Source organism: Stegodyphus dumicola, chromosome 5 (genome assembly GCF_044657685.1).
Source record: "Stegodyphus dumicola isolate Sdum_Otavi_A_Nest chromosome 5, ASM4465768v1".
NCBI lineage: Eukaryota > Metazoa > Arthropoda > Arachnida > Araneae > Eresidae > Stegodyphus > Stegodyphus dumicola.
This window is the reverse complement of record NC_140772.1, coordinates 188399828-188425150: the sequence shown is the minus strand read 5'-3', so window position 1 is coordinate 188425150 and position 25323 is coordinate 188399828. Positions and strand designations below refer to the sequence as shown.

The 25323-nt window shown below is 33.2% G+C and overlaps 1 protein-coding gene across 8 annotated transcripts in view; it reads left to right on the top strand.

The window, feature by feature from the left end:
• The window catches only part of LOC118200382 (adhesion molecule nephrin-like), a 513425-nt gene that overhangs the window by 445171 nt on the left and 42931 nt on the right, over nt 1–25323 (top strand). The window lies entirely within an intron of this gene.

Genomic DNA, 25323 nt, shown 5'->3' with positions numbered 1-25323 from the left:
ATAATTCCATTGGAAAGCCGTGTATTGTCTGAGACGCTGTTTATGTTATTCAAAGCAGTGTTGGAACTTTAAAATTGAAATGATCTTCAGTCGATCGGTCGCGGCTTTTTGAGTATTCTAAGGCTCCTAAATATTGTCCTTTTAACCCTTAGCCTGTCGAGTAATTTACTGCGAATCCCTTTAAAATTGTCGCTAGTTTTGGACCGAACTTCCCGAAACTGTCGCGAAAATAACCCTAAACCTCTGAAAATTGTCAAGCAGTTCTTTTGTTATTTCCCATCCTTCCCAGAATTTTACTTCAGTGATTCGCTAAGTGAGATTGATTACTAGATATTGTTCCGTAGATGTGAGCTGTCAAGAGAATTGCAAAAGACTAGACTCTCCGTGATGACCGTCTTAATGCCGCAGGGTACAGCTGCGAAACTTAAATTTCCTTCCCTTAAACAATCTTATCTCTTCCCTTCTCTACATATAATAAAAGAAAGAGTCTGTCTGTGTGTGTGTGTCTTTCGTTCGCGATGCGAGTAGGCTAATAGACCCACGGCTACGAAATTTGGTACATAGGTGCATCTAGACAAGATCCAGTGCACCTCGAAGCGAATTTTTCGAAACTCGAATTAATTTTTTTTTTAAATTTTATGTTTCGTGACAAAATCGCGTCATTTTGAGACAATATGGGCTATAGGAAAGCGAGATTTTACTCTACACACTCCATTTTCACATCGTCATGAAACGTAGGCACTTAGCTATTTTACGAACTTAAAATAAATTTCGTGTTTCAATAAATCGATTAAATACGGATTTATTTCACAAAGGGAGCTTAACATCTTTTTAACGGGATTTTTTCTAAAAAAGTTTATTTTTAAAAATGTACAATTTATTTTTCTTTGATTTTTGGACACGTTAAACTTTCATTCTTGCGACTGCTTTTACAAAAATAATTTTGGAAAAATGATAATATTTTGTATTTTTAAAGAATTTTTTAAATGAAGCTTCTGAGTACACTTCTCACATGTTTAAAAATGTGAGTTTGGCAACAATTTTCCTGTCTTGTTGTCGATAGGATTTTGATGAAATCGCATCATTTTGAATAGTTTCATTCTTTTAGAAATATGGGTTTGGCAACAATTTTTCATCGTAATTCTTATGTCACTGTTTTTAAGAGATTGGCATATTTCATTGTCATTTATATATATATATAAATACAATTTTATTGATTTTTTTTGATAAAGTTGTTCTGCAGAGTAAAATTCTGCGCGGAATTTTATGTTTTTTGAGTTGCTTTCATGTTATTTTTTGCTTATTTCACTGTTTGTAAGATATTGAAAAGTTTTGCATGATTTTGTTTCTTCAACGAAATTGGTTGGTTAATTTTTTATTAGGATAATTAATATTTGTATTAAGGAATATAGCTTATTTTATTGTATTTTTTTTTCTCTTGAAAATATAAGATAAAATATCATTAATTATACTTTGCTTTTCAGAATTTTTTGTTTTTTGTATTATTTATGTTATTTATTGCTCATTTCATATCACTCATAACGTTATGAGTGATTTTTTTAGGAAACAAAGTTCTTAACCTCCTTTATACCATTTGAGTCCTTAAGATTTTGCAAAGGGAAGTTGGTTAATTTATTTATTAGGATAATTAATATTTGTATTAAGGGATATATTATTTCATTGTAATTTTGTTATACGTAATAACTCTTTTTTATAAAGTTGTTCTGCAGAATAAAGTTCTACGCAGTTTTTAAATTTAACGTTTGGTGTTCCCTCCAGCCATTTTCCCGGTACATTTAAAAGCCAGACGAAGGCTGGCAGCGAAGCTGTTAGTTTTCAAATAAATTGGTTTTAAAATTTACCTGGTTAAATATTTAACTATTATGCATTTTTAACCTAAGTAACCTAAATCTGTATGTCACTGATTATCACAGGAATTTCAATGCAAATTGATTAAACTGCTATCACTAAAATTCTATTCTGACAAATATCTGGTGCAACTTTCATTCCTTATGAGATATTGCTGAAACATTTCGTATTATTTCCGATTTTCTGTAGTTTTGTCATTAATTAAAAATCTTTAAAACTTTCAGCATTTTCCTATATTCTTCAACTGCATGCAAATAATAATTATTTTAAATAATTTCTTTTTGCCTTAATTATTACGTAGTTTTGAGAGTAATAAACGAAATATTTGTGTGTTATTTAAGGGTGATAATATTAATATTAAATTTGCATTTTACTTTTTTATATACATTCAAGATATTCAAAAAGGGAATTATAACTTGAAACTGTGTTCAGTGTATCATAAATTTATTGATTCAAATTTAAAATTCTTGTTTTCCTGTCCAAGAAACACTAGTAAACTTTATCTGAAATAGGAAAGATGAGACATATTAATAACAAACAAAGCAATTAATTTGGAAGTCAAAGAACAAAAATCAGTGTTATATTTTCAAATTTTCACAGGACTAGTTTCGATGGTTTTACCGAACCATCATCCTCAGCTGCAAAAGCGCAAATGAAGGAGATAAGATATAATGAAAATTAGATTGTGAAAATTTGAAAATATAACGCTGATTTTTGTTGTTTGACTTCCAATTAAACGTTTGTTCGGCTTGTTATTGTATCATAATTAAACAAAGCAATGTTGTTACTCATTAGCTTACAATATAATTTATTCAATATGGTATTTTTGTAAAGAAAGAGTGCTGCTGTACATTTGGTAAAATATAAATAAGCATTGCAGTTAATAATTATAAAAGTTATTAATTATTTAATAATTAATCATAAGAATATGAATAATTAAATATTTTTTTCAGAGATATATTTTCCGGCGATATTTTTTTTTCTAGGGATTCCAGCATACATTTTTGAAGCATTATGCTCTAAATAAAGTTCTTGTTTAAACATAGCATTTATTATTGACAAATCTCCAACCAAAGGAAACACCTTACTAGGGAGGATATTTAAACAAAAATTTTTATTAGAATAAATATTTTCGTTATTTTAATACTACTAATAATATACAAACATTAATTAAAGTTCACTATAGTTGAATGAATAAGATTGCTGGATGTTGGTAGTTTGTTGTTGGCAACCAAACAGGTTAGCTGCTTTTGGTCTTTATGATTTTCCGGATGCGTAACGTGAATTCAAGCCAATTTTATTTCGAAAATTACCCACGAAGGTGTTCTCTTAAAGCAGATAACCCATGACTTCTTACAAACTGTAAAATATAATCTGTGGATATTTCTCGTTATACGATAACACGAATAAAATGATTTCCTATATAAAAACATATGATCAGCGCTGTTATTGCCCGCCGTTTAATTAAATGCATCCATCTTATTCCTTACAATTAATTTTTCTTTTTCAAAGAAAGTTTGATTTCAGTAAAATGCACTATTTACAATATGTCATTTTATTTTGCTCGTTTTTTATGCAAATATTCAAATTCAGATAGATATTGCGTAAGTTCAGAAAGCCAACTAGTCTCCAAGCGGTAAGATAGCTGAGCACCGGTAAACTCTAGCGGCTGCATGGGAGGTTTAAGGGTTTTTCACAAGTACAATTGTGAATTAACAGTTTGTTTCCCACAAAAAAAAATCTACCATGAAGACTTCCTTTTCCTTAGACAAATAGGTCCTGTGAGCTTTATCATAATCCAAAATCTTAAGCGTAAAAACCTTTTATCATAGCCGATGATGACGATAAAATATTTTCTGTCTGATGTGTCAAGTTAGCATAATTGTATATTTCTAACGAAAATTGTTTGGCTCATGTTACCCTATAATGAAAAAAAGATTCAAATCGGTTTTTAGCTTAAACACTATTTTCATAATTACTTATATCACGAATTTTATCAATAGTATTCTTAGTATTAATTGGAGGCATGTTATTTAAGAATATAATATACACAGAGCTGTGTCTAATGATTACGGCTAATTTTTATATAAAATTTTATAGTATAAAAATTTAGGTTCATAGGTGAGCCATATTTGAAAGAGTACTTGTGTATTATAAGAAAAGAGAGAGAGAGAAATTTAAGAATAAAAAAATTTACCACGAAGTAATATAAAAATGCAATAGAATACAAAAGAGTACAATACTATTTCATGTTTTGTGGATATACTTGAAGACACAAACATGCTTTCAGCTGTATTCGTTCATCAGAGAAAATCTTTTCATATGAAGCTGTTTTTTTTCAGATCTTTCACTATACAAGTAACACAAAAGCAGTATAGGAATTTCCTTTCTTAATATGCAACCGAAGAGCTGAATGGACGCACAATGATTAACATAGAATGGGTGCCTTGAATTATTTTGCTTTACATGCAGTTTCCTTATGTATGTAAAACAAAATAAACTTTCACCCATTCCAAGATTTCAAGAACTCACAGAGAGAGAGAGAGAGAGAAATATCTATAACAAATTTTATTGCTGTTTGACTGATTGCTTCGGGAACAATAAGTCTTCCAACTCAAGCTTCTAGCTATTCAAATACGAACGCTTCTCAGCAAAGCCATTTGGACCGCATCTGCTTTGTTAAAGAAAACCTTTTGGGGGTAAAATCATACACTTCATCGGGTTTTTCAAACAAAGCAGTCAGGGGTCCTGTTACTACCTGCTGACCAAGAGAAATTTCTCAGAAACTTTTGTTCGAAAAAAACGAGTTTTATACTTTTAAGAATTTGCATTCTGACAGCAAGATTTTGTTATTTTTCATATATAGATGAAAAATAAACTAATTTGTTTTTAATAAAGAAGAAAAGAATTAATAAGCTTATTTAAATTGTTTTACACAGCACAGAGTAAGGAGACGAAATTTAATTTTCTTTATAAATATTTTTCTCAGACAATACTTTAGTGTTTTTCAAATTACGAGAATAGCGCGTTAGTGCATGGATTTTCAAATCAGATTTATTTAATTAATATATATGGATATGCCGAACAAGCACACTTTCACACAGATACACTGTATATTAGTACATACTAAAAAATGAAACAAAATTTGAAAACAAGCAATTTAAAAACTACTGTATTGAAAAATTATTAAAAATTTGTTTTTACCTCATTTTTTCCCGTTATATACATTTACTTCAATTTTGTTATATGCATTTACTTAATTTTATTTTCTTACATGCATTTACTTAATTTTATTTTGTTATATGCATCTGATAATCTTTTTGAAAAGTTTTTAGATTATTTGAGTATGGCAAAGGAAACGAGATCTATCAGCCAAAGGCAATGGATGTCCCCATGGACGACTTTTTAAGTAAAACATACTCATGTTCATGTTACACATAGGGCAAATCACAAAACTCAACCATGCAACCAGTCCGTTTGTTTGGGTTCGAATATGAGTCGAACTAGCGGTAATCAGAAATCTTAGCCAGGAGGCCATTGATTGAGTTTGACAGATTTAGAAACCTAATAAATAGTATTTAATAAATATAATATTATTATACAAATCGGATTTATATAAATCAAATAAATTCTAATATCGAACACAACTAAATCTCGATATAACTTATACTGATAAACTGATGTGTAATAACACTGATAAATTCAAATACTGAACGGAATATACGTTAATTCTACATAGATAATTTTTTGTAATATATTTCGCTTGGAATGTCTGGCAGTAAAGTCCTGATTATATATACCCTTATTTTAAGGTTATCACATATCTGATGGTTTGACTTTTACCTCAAAACACAAAGAATCCACAAAATTCAATAAAATTAATAACTTTATTTCCCTGTTGAAAATTCTCTGGATCTTTTCAAATACAAAAGCACACGCGCCAAACAGTTTTTTAAATAAATATATGCAGCAACGAGAAGATGCGTTTTGGACAGCAACTCGTTTCGAAAATCGAAAATTTTTCTAAACGTAAGAAATTTGTCGCTTAAATTAATTTTTCATTAAACAAAAAACAAAATAGAATCGTATATTATTAAAAGAATTTTATTGATAATTCAGATTCTGAAAACAAGAACATTGTTGTTATAAAAAAACAAACAAAAATAAACAACATATTTCATTCAACGGGGCCAACTTTGGCGCATGCACTTTTCTACAGAAAAATATTTGAAGCATGTTATGGATAATGGTTTATTTGATTATGGCAAAGTACTCGATGGTTATCTGCCTAAGGTGAAGGATGACTTCGTTCGAGAACTGCCTAACGGAAATTGGCTTGAATACATGTTACACATATGGAAAACTAAGAATATCATCCTGGCAGCCAGCCTGTTTGCCGGGATTCGAACCCCGGACAGAACCACCAGTTGTTCCGTTAGACTCCGCTCAGTCGCTGGTGGGCTGCCCGATAACGGAAAAGCTCAAAATTTCATATTAGAGGAAAAGTGGTAGCATAGTATAATTCGAATTTATTGATATTTCAGTAATTTCAAGAATGTTTGATTATTTTATTTAGCTTATGACAAACTAAATAAAATAATTAAACATTCTTGAAATCGCTTCTCTTAACATACTGGTAGTTTGACCTGCATTCAAACCCCCGTGAACAGGCTCAGGGTTCGTAGCCACATTTTAGTTAAAAAAATAAGCACGTATAAGCACTTTTCAAGCACGTTTTAAGAAAAAAAATAAGCACCTGTCTAATTACATTATACACAACTGCATAACCTTAAATAAAAAATTAGACTTGCTATCTAAAATATGAGCAATGCAATATTTATTAAGAGAATGAGCATTACCTCAACCATGGAAAACAACCTATTTTTTTTTTTTTTAAATTTTAAATGACAGTTCAATTTACAGAATTAGTTTACAATGAGAGAAAAAATAACTATGAAGAACTAAACTAAACTATATTACAAGATTTAATGATGAAATTTCAGTTCAAAATAAAGAAAATAAATAATAATAAGCCATATTAATTGTATTCGCTTGGCACCTAATAATAAATACAATTAATTTTTCCACTCATATTAATATTTAAATAATTTAATTTAAATCAAAATTCTGAACATTTTCTAAATTTTCATAGCATAACAGTTTTCCCTTAACATATATTCCAAGCAAAGTAATTTAAGTAAAAAAGAGGAACATTTCTTTAATCAGGAGACGGGAAATTGCTTCATGCAGTCATCCTTTAATAGTAAAAGCTTAACTAACCCGCATACTCGGAAATTGCCGAATATTCCATATAGTCGAGCGCAACTGGAAAAAGAGGAGGGGGGGAGATTGTAGCCATTCTTTAGATTTCAGGGCTAAATAAATGATTTTGACATTTCGATATGTGCATCATATAAAAATAGACCAACGGAACTGAGAAATATTCTGCTTAGAAAGCACAGTAAAACTCTTTTAAGTGTTCATAAATAAATCTGACTGAACATCAAAATTAATTATCTCTGCAAAATACCGCAAACGTTATTGCGCAATACGTGCGGCGTAATTCTTCCATACATGATATCAACAGCTGCCGGTATTCGGAGAATAAAGAACTAAATAAAGGAAAAGAAAGAGACTTACTAATCTGGGGTGTTTTTGATTCTAATTTTGAACAGTCCGCGTTAAATTTCCCGAATAGAATCATTCTTCGCTTGGGTTGGGTAGACCGCAAAACTTTTAGTCCCGATTGGACAGTGACCAAAAAAAAAAAAAAAAAAAAAAAAAAGGTCCGCTGCCTAAATATTGGAGATTTTGCAGAGAAGGGGAGAATTTCCAAACCTCCGTACTGTATAATATATTGGTACTGGATAAAAAAAAAAAAAAAAAAAAAGAAAAGAAAAAGAAAAGAAATTATTCTGACTATTCGATTACTTTCCTTTTATTTAAGCCATTCCGAATATTTTTCCTCAGAAAGCTAATCTGTTTAAATATACACCCATTTTTGGAAGTTTATGTACACTTCAGCAGCTACTGCAACTATATTATAAATATTCATACATATGCTCATAATATAAGCATAACGATCATAATAAACACGAATATGAACTGACCACGTGGAACGAGAATGCAAATTATTAAAATCTTGATAGAAATTCAAACGTGTGTAGTATTTGGGTGGGAGAAAAAGAATACCGAATGTACTGGAATTTTCTACGGTTTTTGCAATTCTTTGAGCAATAGAACGACGTGCACCTGTCTATACTCTGGAGCACACAATAGGTTAAGTTAATGCAGATAAAGGGGAAAAAGCTATTTCCGGGAGTATGATTCACCATTTGACGTTCCATATAAGGAAGAAAAGTTGTTTATTTAGTTTGGGCTTTGGTACGGGGGGGGAGGTGCGCGTTCATTAAAAAAGCACTAAAAGCAAAAAATAAGCACTAGAAACAAAAAAATAAGGGCTTTAAAGAAAAAGTAAGCAACTATAAGGGCCTTTATATTTTATTTTCAAATATAAGGACCGCTACGAATCCTGAGGCTGATTGCATAAGCGTTTTTATGGTTTTAGCTTTTTGTAATGCGAGATTGTTTCCCTTAGAAAATCTGTCACGAAAGCATACCTCCCCTTAGGCAGATCGCCTTCACGTGCTTAATAATCTAACAAGCCAAACCAAACACAACCCGAGCAAGGACTCGTAGTCAAGGCACGTGGTCATGAACAGCTAACTGAAATTGACTCATATTCACATTAAACATGGGCAGCAAAAATTTGCGAAAACTGGTATGCAGGCAATCATTCGTCAGGATTTGAACCCGCTTCAAACTATTAGTATTCAACGATTTTACCGCTACTTCGCTGGTGGCCTTTTGTAGAATCTATAAAAAAAGTAATCGCAAAGACACAGTCATTGCGTACCGACGGATGAATTAAGTTCGGAATTTAAAGAATAACTTTCATTCGTGCTAATGCTGTTAGCATTGACACTTGGACAGATGTTAATTTATTTTAAATTATTTTAATGTAATTAATTTAATTCTTTAGGTAATTGTTCTTCTGACTGTAATTTTTTGTGCGGAATATATCTAACCCTTCCGTACACTAACTGTTTTAATTAATTTACACTCCACTAATTTTAAGAGATTTTATATCGATAGATTTCTTTCCAAAAGTGTTTCAAGGAATACATATTTTTTTCTTTAGATTTTAAAACATTTTGGATTTAAAATCTTAATAATAAAATTTTGAAAACAAATATTTCTAGAAATTCCTTCGTCGTATTCATTTATTCCATTTAATTGAAGTTTCGAGTAGAATATTTTCCTTTCAACATTCACATAATTTTTATATTTCAGTTCGCCAATATCTACGCAGCACAGTGCCACACATACGATTTCGATGTAAAAAAAAGTAATAAGATAATTTTAAAATTGTTTTACGCAAAACCAAGTAGGAAGATAAAATTTTATTTCTTAATATATATTTTTACTCAGAAATTATTTTGCGAGTAAATTTTTTCAAGTTACGAAAATCTCACCTACATGTATTTTCAAATCAGATTTGTTTAATGTATATGGATAAGCTAAACAAGCGCACTTTCGCACGTATAAAATATGCATTAATACATACATAAAAATGAAATAAAATTTGAAAATAATGCAATTTAGTAATTAGTGTATTAAAAAATAATTTAAAATTTGTTGTGATCTCATTTCTTACGTTATATGCATTTATTTTAGTTTTGAATATGCACTTATTTTATTTTATTATGGTATATTCATTTAATAGTCTTTGTTCTCAAATTTTGTCCGATTATTTGAATATGGCAAAACAAACGAGATCGTCTGTTTAAAGGATAGACTAGTCGCCGTGGTGGGCTTTCTAATTAAAACTCATTCATATCCATGTCACACATGGGAAAACTATGAAACCCAACCATGCAGACAATTTGTTAGTTTGGGTTTCAGTGCAAGTGGAACTAGTAGTCATCAGCGGTCTTAGCCAGGAAGGCCACTGGTTGGGGTCTGATAGATTTAAAACCCTGATAAATCGTATTTAATAAGCATAATACTAATAAACGAACCAATTTTATAAAACAAAAATAAAATGCTTACACCGGACGTAACTAAATCTCGATATAACACAGAATAACACTGATAAAGGAGAGTGTTATAACACTGAATTTATATACTAAACGGAATATACATTGATTCTATATATAGAAAAATTTAGCAAATTTCGTTGGGAATGTCTAGCGACGAAATCCTTACTATATATATCATTATTTTATATTCATCGCATACCTCGTGTTTCGACTCTTACCTCAAAATACATAGAGCCCACAAATAACTTTATTTTTATTTAAATTTAATAACTTTATTTCCCTATACAAATTTCTCAGGATCTTCTCAGTTATAGGACAACACACACAAAAGAATTTTCTCTATACAAATAGATGCGCTAGTAAGAAAATGCACTTCTGACAGCAGCTCATGTCTATAATAATAAAATTTTTCGGAACATAAGAAATTTGTTGCTTAAATTCATTTTTTTTCCATTAAACAAAAAAACAAATAGAATGACACATTATTAAAAATGTTTTATTCATATTCTGAAAACGAGAGCATTGCTATAAAAGCAAAGAAAAAAAAGGAACAGCATATTTCACTTAACGGGAGCCAACTTTGATGCATAAACTTTTAAACACAAAATATTTTAAGCATGTTATGTAGTAATCGTTTGGTTTATTTGACTGTTGCCAAGCACTCGAGGGTTAATTTTCATAATAGGAAGGATGCCTTTTTGGAGGGCTTTTTAAAGGAAACCGACTTGTGTACACGTGACACATGAGAAAAACACGGAAGCATCCATTCAGAATCCTTTCGCCGGGATTCGAACTCCGGACAGACCTAGCAGTGTTCCGTTGTGGGCTAGCTTGTAACGGAAAAGAGCAAAATCTCATAATGGACGCAAAATGATGGCCTGTATAATTCGAAATTTTTGCCATTTCAATAGCATAAGATTTTATTTATTTTATTTTATTTAGCTCACGATAAAATACACGAGGACTATTAATATAATTATAGTTTGACCCGGATTGAAACCAATGTGACTGGCTCACTACATGGGCGTTTTCGTGAATTTGCCTATATGCAACACGGGTACAAGATAGTTTTCCTTCGACAGTCTTTCACGAAACATACTTTCTTTAGTCAGATCGCCCTTTGCGGGTTTTATCATAATCTAACAAACCAAACTAAACCTAACCCCAAGCGAGGACTAGTACTCAGAGGAGATCTTCGTGAAGGACCTTTTTAAATGAGATTGGCTTATTAGGCAGCAAATATCCACGAAAACTGCCAGGTAGCCAGCCAATTCACCGGGATTTAAATTCGCTTCAAACTGCCAATTTCTACTAGGTCGCTGCGGGCTTTTCTTGAATCTTTATCAAAAATCTTTGCAAAGTAATCACTGACACACAGTTATTGGTTTTTAATTTGATTTGGTTTTATGTGATTACGACAAAGCCTCGAGGCCTCTGCCTAAGAGGTGGTGTGGTGTGGTGGTGTATTTAATTATGGCAAAGCACACGAGGGCTATCTGCCTAAGGGGAGGGATGCCTTCGTGGAGGACTTTCTAAGGGAAACTGGCTCGTATACACGTTACACATGGGGAAAACCACGAAAACGCCCATGCAGCCAGCCCGTTCGCGGGATTCGAACCTCGGACCGAACTACCAGTGTTCAGCGACTTTACCGCTCGGCCGCTGGTGGGCCCCTGCCTAAGAGGAGGGATGCCTTTGTGGAGGACTTTGTAATGGACACTGGCTAAATATATACGTTACGGAATTCGAACCTCAGACCGTTTGCGGAAATTCGAACCTCAGACCGAACTACTAAACCGCTCGGCCGCAGGTGGGCCAAAATTATTGAGTACCAAAGGATTAATTAAGTTACGATCTTAATAACTTTCATTTGTAGTGCTGCTATCAGTATTGACATTTGGAGAGGTTTTTTTTTCTAACGAAATTTTTTAATGTAATTAATTTAATTCGTTAGCTAATTGTTCCTCTGATTAATTTTTCGTGCGCAGTATATGTAACCCTTCCATACACTAACTGTTTTACTTAACTTACACTCCGTTAATTTTATGCTATTTTATACCGGTAAATTTCTTTCCAAAAAACGCGTACTTTTTTCCCTAGATTTTAAAACTATTTTGTATTTAAAATCTTAATAATAAAATTTAAAAAAAAATATTTCTAGAAATTCTTTCAGCATATGAATTTATTCGATTTAATAGAAGTTTTCGAGTAGAATATCTTCCTTTCGACATCCAAGAAATTTTTATATGTCAGTTCGCGTTTACAAGGAACACATAGCCACATATTCGAATACAAAAATCAGGCGTACTGAAAGCACGTTTTTAACATTTCAAAATGTAAAAAAGAAAAATATACCATTAGAAACACCCGCACTTGAAATACGAGGGCAAACAAGATAGTTTGCAGCATTTTATATTTTATCCTGTTCTTGATGTTGTAGTCAACTTTTAATACATTGTATAATATATGGTTTATTAAAAAGTACATCTTACATTACAACTGTTACTTTTTCCTGTTTCTTCTAAATTTCGGTAATGTATTATAACAACGAGCGATTCTGTTTAACTTTCATTTGTATAAATAACCACAAGGCAAACTGTTGTAAAACGATTTATCTTCATTCACAGGCTTGCAGTCGTTGGAAAGATAATGCACACCTGCTCTCTGACAATGATTCTTCATTCTCAGGAGCCATCCGTAAAGTGTTCTTTTCAAACAGACTTCACACCCTATTAAGACCTTTGTGTCAACTGACAGCCGCCTGCAGAAAGGTAGGGGAAGGAAGACCAGATCGCGTCGTCTAAACACGTCTTAAGCAATCTTCGCGAAATTCGGGCTTCGTGTATACACGTCTTAAGCATTTTTCGTGCGATTTGAAATTCGTGTAAAGACGTCTTAAGCATTTTTAAAGGAAACTCCAAAAACGTTTAAACACGTCTTAAGCAGTTAAAGGGTTAAACAAGGTTTCATTCTGGAGAACAAAGGAAAGTCACGAATATTGAGTTCAGTTGAATTTGGAGGCTGAGAGAAAACTAAAATGTATTTTAGTTTTCTCTATTTTTCTAATATATTCTCTATATTTCTAATACATTTCTAAATGTATTTAGTTTAGTAATGGAGTCAATCACACCATTATGGAAAGTGCCATGTCACATGGCACATTATGCTGATAAAGTATACAAATCTGTTTTATTTTCGGTCTCACGAAAATAACCCGTTTTCGCAGTACAGGATTTAATCTCGCTGATAAACTGACAAATAACTAAATCACTGACTGATGATAATATGTGATTAGATGACTAAATCACATATTATCATCAGTTGTTTTTGCTAAAATCCTTCCTAAACAATGATAACTTTCAGTTGATTTTGCCGTTCTGAAAAAGACCTGCACCTGCACTCTCGATCCACTCGAAAACCTGTGTCCAAAGCAGAACTGTTATAGACCTACTGAAAGGTTTTGCAAAAGTTATATTCATGTTGTGCTGTACTTTGTAAAAAACGTAATGGCTCACTGTCATTCAAAATTCGAATCACTCATCTTCGGGACACGCGAAAGAATACACTAATACAACACATGGAAACTCTGGAGTTACCCCTTGAATTAAAGCTATATTAGAGGTTGACTATGACATTCTGTGAAGGGCGACTGTTTACGTTCCGGCGTTCGAATGGCGCCGAAATAGAAGATGAAATTTCAATTTTAAATATCTTTAAATTCAGCTACTCTAGGTTTATTCAAACCAAACTATAAACATTTAATAATAAAATATTCATACGTAAACATCTAATAATAATCTTATAGCACAGTTAAGTTTTAAAATGTTATCTTTAATCTCCGTTATTAATCTCAGGAACGCTAGGGGTAAGTTGGGCTTTCACTTTTGATTCAATCGAGATAACTCTTGCATTTTATAAATTCTTTATTATTACAGTAAATGCTCGTATATACCTATATACATATCATTACGGAACATTCTTCTTAACCTTAATCACATTCTCTCGCTTCCCGTTTCTCGATTGCCATCGTGCGTTCCGACAATCGTCCCGATTGTTCTGAGTACAAATCAATTTTATAATTAATACATTTTTCTACTTCAACTCCTATACACATTACTTAAAATACATATTTCTAATGCACAAAGAAGAATACACATTATTCTAAAATCTGATATGATAATAAACTTACTAAAACATTTTCACATACATAAATTCAGATTTTTTTTATACATTAGCATATTAATCGAATTTTCTGTAAATCTTTACCAAATACACGATATATATATGAAATAACTCATTTGTTATCATTCCTAAAATGATAAGTTCGAAACAAATGCACTAAGTCTTTCAGCTAATGTTCGAAAGTTAGAAGTCAATTAATGTTCAAAAGTTTCTAAAGTTTTCTATCAGCAAACATGCGTAGATAAATACACACACAAAGGAAAGATCTCACCTTAATCACAGGGAACAGCACTTCCATCAGTCCTTACGGGCAGATCTGATTGGATTCCGTCGAGGAACCAAGCTTGATAACTGGTCAGTATCTTGATCGTCGCCGTCGTCATTATCATCGTATTAGTGACCTCGATTCTTCGCTTCTAGTTGAGTTATTCTGTAGGTATTGCTAGGTAATATTTCGGTTATTATAACTGGCCCTCGATATTTCGGCTGTGTTTTGGTAGGTTGACCTGTAGCCTTAGGAGCACATCTCATCACAACGATTTCTTCTTCCTCAAATATTAGTGTACGACACCTTTTCCCATCGAATCTCTCTTTCATTTTCACTTGCTGTTCTTCAATTACGTTGAAACGTCAGATAATCCAGCATGATTCATCGCAACACTATTTTGATCTTTCATTTTGTCTTTCATAATTTCTTCGCCACTCTCTGTCTGACGCGGGAGGCATTTGGCGTCACAAATCATGCTAGAATGTTTACGCTTACATGTCGAGCAGCGCTCTTTTAATTTACATGCAAACCATATGATTTTTTTGCAGATATAAAAAATGTCTCCCGTTCCGTTTCAAACTTTCTAATTTCTGTTCGCGTTCCTTATCACAATTTTCGGAACTGTGCTCAGAATTATTGCAAAAAATGAAAATTTTCTGGAATGTACTAAGTGCGGTTGCGTAAGGAATCGAACGATGCTGCTTACCTTTAAATTTCTGGAATGTATTCCCCTTTTTTTAAAATTCATTAACTAACAGTTTATAGTCTATGCTTTTAACTGATTTATTATTTTCCCTTGTTTGTCGAAACAAAAATGTTCGTTCTCGCGTTTCTTTTTCTCTTCTAAGAAATTTTAATAATTCTGTTACATTCCAAGAATCGTCTTTTTCATGCTGTTTATAAAAATCTAGCACAATGCAATCTGGAATAAATTTGGTAGTGGAAATAACAAACTTCTATATGAATTCAGTTCAACACCAAGAGTTAATAAACTCCGTACTCAGGAATTAAATTCTCAATTTCTAGATCTAACTTAAATATCTGATCTGCTTTTTTTTTTTTTTTTTTTGTAAATTCATCTCACATTCTTCTAATGATTTTGTATCTATAATATCCTGTTCCAATAATTCAGATATTCTGTTAATTACTTGTGTTGTTAACCTTCTTAGAGTTTTACGTTTCGTTTTTGCTTTATCTAAAGCTTTCTTTGTATTCTCATCCATAATATTAACTAATAATATAATTCTATACTTCTAAATTCTATACTGTGTTAGAATTATTTTACAATTCGCTTGCATTTAAATTTAAAAAAAAATGAAACTTACCCCTCCTTTCACGCTCTTAGACGGGAGTCATTCAATGCGTGCTTTCATCAATCATCACGCTTCTGAAATATTATCTTTAATCTCCGTTATTAATTCCAGGACGGCTAGGGTTAAGTTGGGTTTTCACTTTTCATTCAATAGGGATAAATCTCGCATTTTATAAATTCTTTATTATTACAGTAAATATATACTTATATGCATAGAAACATTCTTAACCTTAATCACATTCTCTCGCTTCCCGATTCTCGATTGTCATCGTGCTGCCCCTATAGGCGGCTTGGCTACAATGCAATCTATCGGCTGATAATAAAAATAAGTATTAGAAGTTAAGTAAGAACAGTTACAGGTCAGCTACATTCTAGCGACCGAATTGCATTTACTACAAATCTAAAAACGCGTTGCCAACGCAGAGCAACGAAAAGGTGTAAGTTATTTCGAGAACATGGAAGTAGACAGTAACTGCACCCATCTATCAAATACAACACCATGTGACTAGTCTCATCTCTTCAGTTATAGTCTTGATATGAGCTCAACGGTTAGATGGGAACATCAGAGGAAGGTTCATGATATTTGGCGCTAGGAATGATGACAAAATCTGTCAACCACTCACTTGTTTTCACACTATACTATTATACATTAAGATTGGGAATTGTGTTGCTGGGATAGGAGGATTACAGAAAGGCTTAAGATTAATCATATTAGTATTTGAAAAAGAAAATTACTAGAAAGCTTCAAAACAGTCAAGTTGTTTGGGGGTTAGGCTATGACGAAAACATTTTTTATCATCTACTTAATTAGCCAAGCGTCTAATTCTATTTTACGTTAGATAGGCGTTCTTATTTACGCAAAGGTATTACTCAAAAAGTTCTGTTGAAAACGTATTTAATAACGTAATAAACTGTATCAGATCACATACCATATATGAAGAAAATGCAGGGTGATCAGCGAATAAGCCCTGAATTCAAAATTAAATAACTCTGCAACAAAAATCGATAGAATTATGCGGTAAACTGTACATTTATTAGCAAAACTATAAAAATGGTGTACAAAAGTTTAGAAAATTTAGATACGAAAATCGTTAACAGATGGCGCTCTGCACTGAAAACTTTCTCTGAAAGGAGTAAAAAAAATAATTAAAAAAATAAAGTGAAGCAGCCTTTGCAATCAAAATACAATTTTTTAAAAATGTTCACCATTCGAAACAATGAGGTGGCGTAAACAAACAATGAAATCTGACATCACCTCTTGCAATGTCTCGACGGAAATGGAATCACATGCAACACCAATCAACGATTCAAGCTCATCTAGAGTAGCAGAATAGTTTGGATAGACAGCGTCTTTCAATGCGCTCCACAGAAAGAAGTCACAAGTGCTCAGATCGGGAGAATATGGAGGCCAAGCTATTCCTTTATCAGTAAATTGAGGATAATCTAACGCAATTACTCTATTCCCAAAGTATTCATGAAGAAAGTGAAAAACTTTATTTGTTCGATGTGGTCGAGCCCCATCTTGCAGGAACTAGTCGATACCTGGTCGATCCTCCAACGCTAGTTGAGTGCTGACAAACTGTTCCAAAATTGTAACGTAACGTTCAGTAGTTATTGTTTCTCGTACGAAAAAGGGTCCGATAATGCCTCTGGCGCATACCGCAGCCCATGCCATAACTTTAGGCGAATGCAGTGCTTTTTCTTCACACAAATGAGGATTTTCGGTACCCCAAAATCTCCAGTTTTTTTATTAACGATTCCCTTCAAATGAAAATGTGCCTCATCTGTGAACCAGATGCAGCTCACATCAAATCTGTTGTTGTCGATCACTGTTAGAATGTGATTCGCAAAGTCAACCCTTTGTAGCACAGCTTTCATGGGTTATGGCCTGATGACTTTGGATTTTGTATAAAAACAGCCGTAGGCTATTTTTAAATATTTTTTGTGTGCTCGTGTACTTCAAACCTGTCTCTGATGCAATCCGTCGGATGCTTTTCCTAGGATTTTGCTCAAGAATTCCAGAGACTTTGGCTGCATTTTCAGGAGTGACTATAGTTTGCTTAGGCCCAACATTTCCCTTTCGATCATCAGCCACGCTGCCAGTCCATTCGAATTTCGCGAAGAGCTTGCGAATGGTTTTCGAATCGGGTCCAAGTGGAACATTGAATCGATTTTGAAAACTGCGACGTGTTGCCGTAGAACTGTGTTCTAATTGGTGAAATTCCAGAACCAAAATACACATTGTTCAATGGAATACATTATTTCACTTTCTTTCTGCCAACAGTTGTACTGATCACTTTCGATTTCGAAGCACATTTTAAAGGCTATTGATAGGTCATTGCGATCAGAGCGCCATCTGTTAACGATTTTCATAACTAAATTTTATAAACTTTTGTACACCATTCTTACAGTTTTGCTAATAAACCTACAGTTTACCGCATAATTCTATCGATCTTTGTTGTATAGATATTTAATTTTGAAATCCGGGCATATTCGCTGATCACCCTGTATATGACCCGATAAAATAGGTTATCAACTATATCATCATAACTCAGAATAACTCAGTATATAATCATATAAACAACAGATAACTTAGGTAGCATAGTATTTTCACTATTTATAGACTGCAACATCGATGGGAGAATATAATAGTGTATTTGCTTTCAACATTTTAGAGCTAATAACTAATCATGAATCATAGAATATTATAATACATTATGGAACATTATAACATATATGTGCTTCTTCAGCACTTGAGAGGGCTTTGTGACTTATGAAGCAGTGCGTAGAAATATGCTGCACTTCACATAGTAAATATAAATTTAGCATATGCGTAACACTGACGTATCGTTTTACAGCGATTATCATAATATTTTGAGAATCCCGCGAAAAGGCTAGCTGTATGGACGTTTTCGTGTTTTTGCCCATGTGTAACTTGTTTACGAGCCAGTTTCCTTTAGAACGTCCTCCACGAAGGTATCCCTTCCCTAAGGCAGATAGCCTTTGAGGCTTTGCTGTAATTATACAAGAACGAAAACAAAACGAAAATCATAATATTTTGTTTTCGCAAAGTTTAATGTATTCATCGAAAAAAAAAGTAAGTGAATTTTCCTGAGACAAAGAACAAAAGAAGAATTTGTACTAAAATCAATTCAACTATTTTAAATTTATGTTATTACCTATTTTTAAGAATTTATAAGAAACGTTTTATACGTAAAACTGAATGAGAGTTTTATTTATCGCTGTAAAACGATACGTCAGTGTTACGCATATGCTAAATTTAAATATATAAATTATTTTGATATTAGAAACACTTTAGAACATATTTTTTCGGAAAATTTATATTCCTAGTGTCAGATTTTATATTTTTCTCCCAGGGGGTGTCTTAAATCTTTCAAATTTACTCAATCAATAATTGTTAAAAATTGAGTGATTTAAAAGCAATTAATGTACTCATTGATAATTGAAATAATAAACATCTACTAAAGTTAATTTTTTCAGACTCTACAATATTCAGCGAGTATAGCAAAAACAGTTCATAGGATGTTTCAATTAAACGTTACAAAGATGCAGTTTCAAAAGAGAATGCCCCCCTTAAATTTAAAATGCTATGAAATGAATAGAATATCGTATATGTTAAATAATTAACACACTTTGGGAAATAGTTTCATAGCTGAGTTTATTTTACCGAGTTTTATTTGAAAAATCCTTTAGGTAGATTATTCCAAAGAAAGTTTTGGAAAGTTTCTTCTCTGATTAGTTAGTTTATCATATACACTGTTTAAGCACTTTAAACATTTTATAAGATGAATTTTCAGTTCATGACTTCAGGATTGATTAAATGGCTAAATAATCTACAATGTTCCATTCATTTTGTAACTAATTTTGTTGGACACGGAAGTAATTCTGAAACGCAATTTTGCTGCTTTAACATTTAAAAGCTGAAATATTTTTCAACTTTATAATGTTCAGACACGAAACATTTCCTGACCCTTTAAATGCGTTTCGAATCATGTAACCTTTCAATTATCAGAATTTCTTTTTAATTGCAATAAAAGTTGAGGCTGAGAAAGTAACAAGGAACAGTATTCGTATAAAATGAAGTCTGCGTGAGAGGAACTCACTTCCCTCTTAAAAAAGTACATGGATTTATAAATTGCTTAATTTAATTAGACTATTAATTAATTGGTTTCTATTTCTAATAAAATTACTTAATTGTCTAATTGGTTTCTATAATAGCACCAGTTGCATCTAATAGATTGAAGTAGAGGTACACAAATAACCGAATTCCAAGTGAAAAAACTGATAGCTAAGAGATTCTAATCATTGCACAAATACACTCCTTTTCAAAAAATAAGTAACAAAGCAAAATACGAAATTAAAGAAAAACGATTTAATGGATATATATGAAAATGGTCCAAGAGGTTGGTGCGGCATTACTAGATCACACTGCAAATAATAGAGCAAAGACATAAAAAACACGTGTATTAATACCATCACACCGCTAAAGACTAAATGGATCAGAAGAATCTGCAGTGAAACTATTTCTTTAATAATGGGCATGATACCCTCAAGCTTGAATTGTATGCTTGAGAACGGCGTGGCAAGCAGGCAATACTGCCGTTGATCGCTTATTGTGGCAGTAACACCCATTCCTGTAGTAATTCATGTTGGAGCTCTTGGAGGGTACCTGGAGGCACACTTGCGACTACTATCCGTCGTCCCAACATGGCCCACGTATAATATGGGATTCCGGTCCTGTGATCTTGCAGGCAGATGTGGAATGGTTTCACTCTCCAGACAACTCCGCAACACTGGAGCTCCATACGGCCAGGCATTTAGTCCATAAATATTGCGTCAGTACACATTGCAGCAATAAAAGGATGCACAAGAGGGTGTTGAATTTCATCACGATATCTGATGAAATGACATTATATATTCAATGAATTACTACCATGAATCACGTTGAGGTCGGTGCTGACATTCGTTTCTATCCCAGCCCTTACAAGTAAGCTTCCTACTTTGTAATGGTTTCTTTCGACGATGTTTGGCGTCTGATAGCGTGTCCCTGGTTCTCCTGATATCACTGCCCTCCGGGAATCTTTCTGGATATTAAATTGAGACTATCCGTAAATAGTACATGTCTCCACTGCTCTAGTGTCCAACTGCGATGTTTAGAGGGTCAATTCAAGCGAGTTCTGACATGCGATGAGAACAAATGAACACAAACCATAGGTCGTCGGGCTCACAGTCAATGCTACAGAGTTAGGCTTAATATGGGCCATTTTCCAGCTGCAGAGCGATGCGACGCCAGCCTGTTGTACTGTTAGTAATCTACGGCGTCTTGTACATAACAACAGGAAGAGATCGTCTGCGGTTCTCCGGCGTCCAGATCTTTCTTTGACTATCTCGTGCTTTCTACTTGTCTATCCGGCGTCCAGACTGTGCTGTTAGTAATCTACGGCGTCTTGTACATAACAAGAGGAAGCGATCGTCTGACGTTGTGTTAATTCTCCGGCGTCCAGACCCATGTCTTCTATAGGGGTTTTGATCGCTTTGGTAACGATTCCACAGTTTATTCATGACACTAGGATGCACATTCAGCTCACTCTGCCTCTCTTAACAGCGGATTGTATTTCACCAGCGGGCAACGTTCTAACCATCCTCCAATACATTTCAGCATGCAAAATGGTGTCTTCGACTCATTCTCTCTATTTTGTCTATCTCGGATACATGAAACAATAGCTGCTTGCGAACTGACGCATAGGTCTGTCATGTCTCCTTATGAGGCGTTGTGGTGTGATTGCGGAATGGACTTTTATACTAATTTTGGTTGCCTATTTGCATTCGGTGATGCAACTTCTGCCTTATACGTAATTTATATATTTTAATCCCCATTTTATACTCGTACCTTCTCTTAGAGAAAAGAAGACAAAAGAAAGTACATTTTAACGTAAAGTGATGCAAGCATACCTGCCTTTTAAATATCTCGTGAATTCTGTAACATTTCAATATATTTGCCTTTTTAATCTTCGAAGCATTCTTCTAGGGTTAACATAAAATTTTTACAAATGTCCTTCAGGAAGGCAGCTATTGAATTAATTCTATAAACGAATCAAATGAGGCTGATAAAAATTTAGTTTGAAATCATAAACCATACTAAGACCGTTTATAGAGTTCGTACAGATAGTTTCAAAATGTAAAAATATTCGCGAATAAATTATTGTGTGTTTTGTAACTACAGCGCATTTGAATTCTATCATTCTTAGTTGATTAATGAGAAGAATATCATTTTTCTCTTTCTGAAGAAATTTCATTTAATATTTTTTTTTCTTTTTCCGCATATGATTTGTGAAATCTAAGATACCTAACTCTTTTAAGATAAAGATTTATAATATTCTAACAAATTTATTAGAGCTATGTAAACGCATGTGTCTGTGAAACAGTACTTTAAACAGAGCAAACCGTAATATCCAATAACTTGAAATTTGCCAATACCTGTAAATAATACAGAGTATGTTTATCTGATAATGCGCTTATAAAGAAAAATTTTAAATTTTTGAAATGTATTTTATTCTTCTTTCATAGCCTTATTGCTTTCGTAAAAATTTTTAAAAATCAATACAGTAATAATTGCTTAAGTCATTTCTTAAACCATTTTTTTGATACTTCGATATCTTATATTATCAGATAAATTATTTTTAAAAATAAAATGTAACATTTAATGCACAGAGTAATTAAGCAAAGAATAAGGTAGTTGCTACATTCATCCTTCTATTTAGCTGCTGAGTATTTAGCTTTTGTTGATGAATATGAAAAGCTACTCTTAATAAAGCTTTCATATTTAGCAAAAAAAAAAAAAAAAAAAAAAAAAAAAAAAACGTATATATGTATTTTTCAAATTTCGGAAAGGACGAAGAGATTATCTAGCAATGGTGAAAGAAGTACATGGCGGAAACAAAAAGGAGAAAAGAAAACAAGTATATAAAAAAACCTTTATTCATTGGCGAAATAATAAGAAACATGTAACTAAAATAGAGGGGATAAAAGACATATGCAGTGCAGGACCATCAAAACTCCATTTTATAATGAAAATGATAGAAACATAGAAAAAAAAATCGCTCAATAAAACAGGAGGCATGTTAATGGAAAACAATTCTCCCGTCATGTAAGAAAAAAAAATTGGTTGCTTGCAGTTTTTAATATTAATGGCAATTAGAGTATACATTTTTAATATTTCAAATGCTAAAGCAAATAGATGAGTGTTAAATTTTTAACGAAACGTTTCTTGTGTCCTGTTTGCTGCAATTATCTGGCATACCTCAAGATTTTGAGTGGAAAATAAGGATAGTAGTTGTATTTTATGCAGCATTATTTTAGAAGCTGAAATACAAAATAGAGCATTTTCATTTACAATTTTTAAATAAGATACAGTTTACATTATCTGGAGGCAATGCAACTCCAAATATTTTACTGTCCATTTAGAACGTGCATGGACTTTATTACTGCGCTCTGTTTATGCCTTCACTGCAGCTATTTGTGAACTACTGTGTCTGGCAAATTGATAATTGTAGATAAGAAGAGTTAGCTCCGGCTGATTGAAACAGTATGTGTTTTATGTATAGAGACCATGACTATCAGTAGCTATACAGTGCTGGCTCGTTCAACAGCATGTTTTGTGTAGAATCATACAGAAGCAATTGTAATAGTGCAGCGTACATTTAAGAAGGAGTTTGTAACAACTACAGACGATAAAAATTTCTAATCAAAAGCTAATCAGTGTATGGGTGAAGCAGTGGGAACTAGTGGAAGGGAACAAGACATACTAAACACATGGATGAGGAATGTAAATGCACAGAGCAACGTTCAGATCATTCATAAGGTCATAGGTTAGCGCCACACCGTTTTGCAAGGCGTAATTCTCAAATTTTGCAATTCACACTATGAAACCTGCACTGGATCTTAAATATGGAACCTTCATTTTCATCTATATAAATATTAACTAGTGCAAGAACTCAGCTCACTAATAGGACATTTTACATGCAGGAATGTGACACTTCACAAACATGAGATGAAAATGTTCAGTTCATTCATTCAGAGTTTAATGACTGTTGAAACAACTTACATTTGATACTATGTCCTACAGAACCCCAAGACATACATGAAAGGCCGTTATATTCGTAAACGTTAGTGGTTTGATCTGATAGCGGCATGAGTGGAATAATACATTAATACATTTTTAAACGTTAATTAACCACTCAGATATAGTAAACTGAAAACGATATTCTGACATGGTGCGAGAGTCCTGAATCTGCTGACGATTATGGAACTCATAAGACGAGGCCACTGCCCACACTTACCGTTTCAGCATCAACGCATCATGAGACTTAATTCAAGGCAACATCATTTAGAGTTTTGGCATCATTCAATGGTCTGCCAAATATCCCGATCTAAGTGCTTGGTTAGTGCATCAGCATATGCCCTGTGCAAGTGGTCAGCTTGTCGCAAGATCCCTGGTGTTTTGTCTCCAAGCGAACTTGGTACTCATTTTATCGACCCAGTCAAGTGACGAAAAGCTGAGTCAACCTTGCCCAGCGGGGGGGGGGATCGAATCCCGGACCTGTGGTGTGGTGAAGCTGCGAGACGTGCTATACGCTAAACTTAGAGTTAGGGAGACACAACAATGGAGAACCTATACTCATCTCAGCCGGAGGTCGACTGAATGTAAGTTGTTCTCGTCGCTACTAGATGGCGTTCGATAAAATAGTTCGGTTACAGCCAAATAGTTGTGCTACGTTCCTGCATTTGTCTCTTCAAATATGTACCTGATTTTCCTAAATTACCTGATTTTAAATGAAGTCATGTAAGCATGAGCGTTTTTGTTATTCAAATATGAACAACACATAGTGTTGTGGCCTCTGTATCTATATTGTTTCCTTTAAGACTTCAAGAATTTACTTCAGGAACAGAAGAAACGAATTGTATATTTAGAGGCATATTCTTTAAGAACCGGAATACGTCAGCTAAGCAAAGTCTCAGCAAATAGTGGGAGTTGGAGCTGGAACAGTGACCATTCGTGACGAGGAGGAGACGGCACGACTATTGCATCTATCTAAGACCAATCCTACAGATTTAAGTTTCTTGCGGATTCGGAGTGCGTTAGGGTTAGTGCGTATTTGTGCATTTTGATTATGAATTCTGATGATCGTCGGAGAATTAGCTCGGGAAATGATTGTGTGATTTGAGTCATTATTCTTTATGTATTGTGGATTTTTTCGACTTGAAGTTTGACTGAACTGTCGTTTTTGTCTATGGATATTGCCAGTGTTGATGACATTCAGACATGGAATTGGCCTCGAGTATTTTTAGCAGCACATCAAGAAAAATTGCATTAAAGAACTCCTTAAAAGAAAGGGGTTCTGGACAAAGAATGAAGCATTAATTTCTTCGAAACGATGTAACAAAGAGGCCCTTAGGGATAAAGTTACAGAAGTACACAAAACACACGATGAGCTTAAAAAAGCTCGAATGAACGAATTCAAGTTTAATTTTATAATATTCTCCTCAACGTAAAGGACAAATGAGAGGAT